Source organism: Myxocyprinus asiaticus, chromosome 21 (assembly GCF_019703515.2).
Source record: "Myxocyprinus asiaticus isolate MX2 ecotype Aquarium Trade chromosome 21, UBuf_Myxa_2, whole genome shotgun sequence".
Classification (NCBI taxonomy): domain Eukaryota; kingdom Metazoa; phylum Chordata; class Actinopteri; order Cypriniformes; family Catostomidae; genus Myxocyprinus; species Myxocyprinus asiaticus.
Genome location: NC_059364.1, coordinates 6,268,516 through 6,276,327, shown reverse-complemented (window position 1 = coordinate 6,276,327; position 7,812 = coordinate 6,268,516).

Below are 7,812 nucleotides of genomic sequence, written 5' to 3'. Positions count from 1 at the left end.
CTCTGATTGGTGGATCTTTCTCTGCTGTATCATGGGTAATGTAGTTGTTATCCATGAAGTCCACTATCAAACACGCTGTTTAAACAATGAAGTTGAGATAACGCAGACGAATGGCTTCAACGGAAGAATGTACCATCGATTACAGTTTTTCTCGATTTCTAACAACAATTGTTAGTGTACAGGTGCATCTCAATAAATTAGAATGTTGTGGAAAAGTTCATTTATTTCAGTAATTCAACTCAAATTGTGAAACTCGTATTAAATATATTCAGTGCACACAGACTGAAGTAGTTTAAGTCTTTGGTTCTTTTAATTGTGATGATTTTGGCTCACATTTAACAAAAACCCACCAATTCACTATCTCAAAAAATTAGAATACATCATAAGACCAATAAAAAAAAAACATTTTTAGTGAATTGTTGGCCTTCTGGAAAGTATGTTCATTTACTGTATATGTACTCAATACTTGGTAGGGGCTCCTTTTGCTTTAATTACTGCCTCAATTTGGCATGGCATGGAGGTGATCAGTTTGTGGCACTGCTGAGGTGGTATGGAAGCCCAGGTTTCTTTGACAGTGGCCTTCAGCTCATCTGCATTTTTTGGTCTCTTGTTTCTCATTTTCCTCTTGACAATACCCCATAGATTCTCTATGGGGTTCAGGTCTGGTGAGTTTGCTGGCCAGTCAAGCACACCAACACCATGGTCATTTAACCAACTTTTGGTGCTTTTGGCAGTGTGGGCAGGTGCCAAATCCTGCTGGAAAATTAAATCAGCATCTTTAAAAAGCTGGTCAGCAGAAGGAAGCATGAAGTGCTCCAAAATTTCTTGCTAAACGGGTGCAGTGACTTTGGTTTTCAAAAAACACAATGGACCAACACCAGCAGATGACATTGCACCCCAAATCATCACAGACTGTGGGAACTTAATACTGGACTTCAAGCAACTTGGGCTATGAGCTTCTCCACCCTTCCTCCAGACTCTAGGACCTTGGTTTCCAAATGAAATACAAAACTTGATCTCATCTGAAAAGAGGACTTTGGACCACTGGGCTACAGTCCAGTTCTTCTTGTCCTTAGCCCAGGTAAGACACCTCTGACGTTGTCTGTGGTTCAGGAGTGGCTTAACAAGAGGAATACGACAACTGTAGCCAAATTCCTTGACACGTCTGTGTGTGGTGGCTCTTGATGCCTTGACCCCAGCCTCAGTCCATTCCTTGTGAAGTTCTCCCAAATTCTTGAATCGATTTTGCTTGACAATCCTCATAAGGCTGCGGTTCTCTCGGTTGGTTATGCATCTTTTTCTTCCACACTTTTTCCTTCCACTCAACTTTCTGTTAACATGCTTGGATACAGCACTCTGTGAACAGCCAGCTTCTTTGGCAATGAATGTTTGTGGCTTACCCTCCTTGTGAAGGGTGTCAATGATTGTCTTCTGGACAACTGTCAGATCAGCAGTCTTCCCCATGATTGTGTAGCCTAGTGAACCAAACTGAGAGACCATTTTGAAGGTTCAGGAAACCTTTGCAGGTGTTTTGAGTTGATTAGCTGATTGGCATGTCACCATATTCTAATTTTTTGAGATAGTGAATTGGTGGGTTTTTGTTAAATGTGAGCCAAAATCATCACAATTAAAAGAACCAAAGACTTAAACTACTTCAGTCTGTGTGCATTGAATTTATTTAATACACGAGTTTCACAATTTGAGTTGAATTACTGAAATAAATGAACTTTTCCATGACATTCTAATTTATTGAGATGCACCTGTAAGCCATCCTCACGAAAACATTTACCCAATTCCCAGCAGAAAGACCATGTACCCCAGTCTATAAACACTATTTACCCTTTTTGCCACATGTCTCTGGTCCACTCACACTCCTTTGCAAAAGTCTAAACACACCTCTCACTTTAAGACACAATTGTCACCATGTTGTCATTTAGAAAACACTGCCCTTCAATAAGTAAACTCAAACCAGCGCAATTCAAACACACTTAAACAACTGTCCATGTGCAAGCACTAACGACCAAAATTACTCAACAAGCAATCAGGAGATTGGACTGAATAAAAAGGGCAACAGGTAAGCTCACCTGTTTTGGAACCCTCCGCCCTTGTGCAGACCGATGGGGCACTAGTCAGCAAGTCCATGAGGGCATGATTGGTAAAAGTGTGCATTTGGGACCGACTTCAATCAGATGAGGCATTTTTTACATTATGTTTTTATTTACATTCAGTTTTACAAATTATTATAAAAAAAGTCATGGCATTGATAGATAGGGTAAAGGAACACACTTTAAATGAACTATTGAATATTTGTTTTTATTAAATAATTTCAAGCAACACACCGACAATAGGAACCTCTGAAAAACAAAGTGCACATATGACTACAGCAACAAAACCCCATTGTTTTATATCTTTAGAGAACAAATAAACATTATTCAGACACATGGATGGTTACAGCTTAGAACACAGTAAAATGTATAGAAAGAACCTACCACCATATATTCACAAAAATAGTTATAAAATACACACAGCCACACTTCTGCAGGTATAAACAGCACTGTTAGACCGAATGTTGCTATATCAATAAATATAAGCAATCTTACATGCTACAGCCATGTGCATTAAATTATTCTTTCCTGTCTTGATATTTTAGAGACTCACAATAATTCTAAAATCCTCTTTGAAACAACAACAGCAATAAACTGAACAGGAGTAATTCCATATCTCTGGAAAATTAAATAAAACAAAGTTTTGAACAAGTTGTAAACATAAGACTTAAAAGTGATTCTATATACCCATTATAAGCAAGTGATCCGCCGTTGACAATCAGGAAAAAGCGATTATTAAAATAATTTTTTAATCCGCATTTGAACATCGCCTTGTCCGCCATGTTTTTTCATCCAGCTCAGAAACTGGAGTCCAGTCCTTCTGATTGGTCTGTCGCAAGGACTGTTGGGTAGCGGACTGCTGTGAGCCCGGAGCAGTGCTATATTACGGAAGCCCTGAACCGTAAGGTGTTAAAAAAATAATAATAATAACGGTGAAAAAAATAAAATAAATAAATAAAGTGTCTCAGTTCCTTTTTCTTTCTTCCTAAAATTTTGTTTTCTCTCTTCAGAAAAACGTTTTTCTCTCTTCAAAAATAAATAAAAAAAATTTTTCTCTCTTCAAATATTTTTTTTTGTCTCTTCAAAAAAATGCATGGTGCCACTATCAGTAAACATGTAATCTTATGCTTTTAATGCTTTTAAGACAAAATCAGGTTACATATGTTTGATATAGCATCCATTGTTGTGTAACAACTGGAGTTATTTTTTTGTTTGAAATTGTTGGTCTTGCTAAATCATCTATAGTTTAGAACATAAAAGTATTTTTTTTCCATACTATGGATGTCAATGGGGACTAACAACTGTTTGGTTACCAACATTCTTCAAAATATCATCTTTTATGTTCCACAGAAGAAAGAAACTCATACTGCTTTGAAACAACTTGAGGATGACTAAATGATGAAAGAATTTTCATTTTTGGATGAACGATCTCTTTAACAAACAGGTTAAAGATTCAGAGTACTTTCCTTACTAACAACAAAAGTCATATTGCACAAGATTAAAAACAGAACAGCCATCTGTTTCAATACTTTGCATCTGCAGCCTAAATTAAACATACCAGTACGGAGTATATTTCAAAATATAATTCTCAAATTTCAAACAAAACACATTCAACAATAAAACTCAAATTCAACAGTACTTTGAGTACAGTTCTGGTGCTATGCTTTGAGGAGAACAAACCACATTGTACAATATAAGAGAACCACTTATTAGAAAACTCCAAACCTATTGCAATAAAGTAAATCGAATGTTACAACAATCAAATGTAATCAAATTAATACATTAAAGGTTATTTAAAGGAAGAGCTATCCGAAGCATGCTGTTATTTTCCCCATTGAACACTCAATACAAATGTTCTTGTAGATTTTATCCACAAGTTCATAATGACTACAGACTGTCAAGTTCCAAAAAAGTGACTATGATCACTATGAACTATTCCTGAGCAGCATCAAATTTACAGGATGTCCATTTCAATGTAATCACTGGACAGAATGTTATCAAACTCTGTGCGGAGGTCTGGGTAAGAACTGTAAGTATATGGTAAATCAAGTATGAGCCACAACACACACAAAAGAAAGACCATCTTGCAATAAATGTTTTACAATGAAATTCTATCACATTGGTGGCATTACCAGACATTGACCTTTACAGATGTTGCCTTCAGTTCTGATTTTCCCATGGTAGTCTCTGGGGAAAGTACTCCACAAGTATGAGCAACTGGCCTTCTGCTGAGGCCAGATTCTGCACTGAGGCTTACTTTGATTTGATCAACACGTATAACAGAAGAACCAGTGTAGAAGCGTAGACATTTTCTGCTTTGCTTTGGTCAGCATTTCTGACATAACGTTTCAGATGATTGAATACCATCTGTTCTTTCAGAGAGCCAATCACCTGTGACGTTTGAAGTAGCTCTGCCACTTTTTTGCCAGTGGCCTTCTTTGTGTCATACAGAGACACTAGATTTTCTTTGTCTGGTATTTTCATCAGTGCAAATTGCATGGTTTTGGAGAAGCAATCTATTATATACTTGGGCTCTTGAAGAATGGCTTTGTGAGCCATTGTTTGTATGGCAGCCTCTATTGTGTTTTTTTGGAGGGATACAATGAGAGCCCATTCTTGTAAAGAGGTCAAGCATTGTTCAGTTGAAGAGAGATAGTTTTGGATGGATGACATTAGGACATCAACATTGACTGAGTCAGTTCCACGTATGCACACAAAAATGAATGCACTGGAAAGCCTCACTGGCCACACAACGAGATCAAGTAATCCTTTTATCCAGATCCTTCCTACTGCTTCCCATTCAGCTTCAGAAAAGTCTGGTCTTAGTCTAGGAACCCGCTCATCTTCCCCTTCGCACTATTCAAGGAACTGATCCCAGAATGCAGTGTAAACTTCTCTGGACACTCCAGCATCATCTACAGCATTCTTGTTTACAAATTCAATTGTCAGTGTAGACTGAATTATGCTGCTATCCATGAACAAAGCCAGAAAGATCTTCTGCAGCCTTTACCCTGTGTATTAAAGTGTGCACGTCTTTTGGATTTGCAGAATTTTCAGATGAAATTGTAGGAGACAGGTGGTTTCCTGAATGTGATGGCAAATGTTCTGGTGGTGAAGGCATTCCGCTATCCATCTAGAAAAAGTAAGGTAAAAACAATTTAGAACAGTTATGTCCCTTTAGGGTCTCCGTAGTCTAGCTCATGTTTAGACAGACCAATAATATTTGGATATTTATTTGACATTCTTCATCTGGAACTCTTCACTTCTGCAGTAAATGTTTGTTTCAAATGCATAGACAACTTGTTATATTAAAATATATTATTATAATTAAATTCCACCATGAAAGTCTGCACATGACATCCCTGTTCAGTCGTCAGGATTTAATTTATAAAGGATCTTTTCCTTTAGAAATTAGATTACTTACAACAATATTAACATTATCAGATGTAACCCTAACACTTCAAAAGGACAGATGTAATAATAATTTCCCCATGTTTCCCGTTTTCCTCAATACATTCCTTCGCTTCCACCATGTAACACTTGAGCAAACGGCATAGGTGGTTTAGAAAGACCAACAATTTCAAACAAAAAATAACTTCAGTTGTTACACGACAACGAATGCCATATCAAACATATGTAACCTGATTTTGTCTTGATTAAGGTTTGCAAACCCTTAAATAAATAATAAATGTATTATTCCGCTATATAGCAACAGAGAAAGAATTAAAAGCTAAGATTACATGTTTACTGATAGTGGCACCTGGCGGTCAAGGTTGGTACCGCATGCATTTTTTTGAAGAGAGAAAAAAAAAAATTTTGAAGAGAGAAATTTTTTTTCAGACTTAGGCTTTTTTTTTTTTTTTTTTTTTTTTTTTTTTTTTTTTTTTGCAATTTGCATTTTTATGGCCCAGGCAGTTTTACGCCCCTGCTGCTCCTGATGCGTCCTATAGGGGGAGGCTGTACAGTTAGAGGGATGATATCGAGTGTAACTGGAGACCGCTGATCGATAGCTGTGCAATGAGTATAAACCTCACTCTCCTGACCTCAAGAGGTGCACTAGTAACTGATATTAGCGGCATTAGCCTCCTTGTTAGCTTACCCTCCTCTCATGCCGAAGATGCCGGTTCGAGTCCCGTACGGAGCGGGTAGAACAGGACCGTGACACAAGCATGACTGTTCAATAAGCAGTTTCATTACTGTACTGTAGAATGTTTGAATGGAAAATAAACATCTGGTAAGAAGGACAATTGTCATATTTGTATGATACACATTGTGTCAAACTCATGGAGTGGAACATATCTGAAATTCAGGGACACTTTATAGTTACTGGTTCATGAAAACCTTTTTATAATAGTTTTTTTCAATTCCTCCCAGCAGTGTGTAAAGGGTATTCAGAAGGTTGATTGTATTTGATGGTTTTGTGTGTAATTTGAATGCAAAGTATTTGGTTTCTACGACAGATATTATGTTTTTGACTACAATGTTTACTTTTGGGTCAAAAGTTAAGGGTTTGGCCAAAATGGTGTGAGTATCAAGACATGTGTTTAGGGTTTTGAGAAAACTGTGTGTTAGCAATTGAGGAAAAAGTGTAAAAACATACTAGCTCAAGGTAGGTCTGTCTTTGAAGGTTTATAAATGATCATGGAAAATCTGTTTGTTTATGGGATTATGAATGGGACAGTTTGCACTCCATTGTAGTTGCAGGGAATTATTGAGCCTTAAAAGGATAGTTCACCCAAATATGAACATTCTCTCATTTACTCACCCTCATGCCATCCAAGATTTATATGACTTTCTTTCTTTAGCAGAACACATTTAAAGAAAAAAAGCCAGATGGGCTGGTTTGAATATTTCTGTAACTGCTGATCTCCTGGGATTTTCACACACAACAGTCTCTAGAGTTTACTCAGAATGGTACCAAAAACAAAAAACATATCCAGTGAGCATCAGTTCTGTGGACGGAAACGCCTTGTTGATGGGAGAGGTCAACAGAGAATGGCCAGACTGGTTCGAACTGATAAAGTCTACAGTAACTCAGATAACCACTCTGTACAATTGTGGTGAGAAGAATATCATCTCAGAATGCTATTCTGAGACACGGGTTGGTGCTGTTTTGGCAGCACAAGGGGGACCTACACAATATTAGGTTGGTGGTTTAATGTTGTGGCTGATAGGTGTATACTTATATGGATAGGAATATTTAGTAATGAACAATCAACAACTTTAAATCAAATATCTATATTTTTTCCATCGTTTTTATTTCAATTACATCATTCGCAAGGACGTGAAGTACACAGTCTTGTACCTTTATTTTTGTCTGATTTTCAAATCCAAGTTTGTAACGTTGTGATTCACATCAGAGCTGGTTGATTTGGTTCATGGCATTTAACTCTTTTATGAATGATTTTGACATCTGTATGGGAATTTTTTTTTCCAGAACCAAGATAGTTAAAAAGTGGACATTCTTTTTAACCTGACACTGCATCCAGAGTCTGGCGCCCCTTGTTGGAAGATGCAGCGCAATGGTCAAAGACAATCATTGAACTTTACTTAGAATAATAATTGAAAAACAGTGCAGTCAGATGCAACAAGTTTTTAAATAGATGTTTGAAACTAAAAATATCAAACAGCTAGAAAACATACAATTGTATAATTTAACCTTTGCTACAAAATAAAACCGTGTTACAGAAATATTCCCAGTATAGCC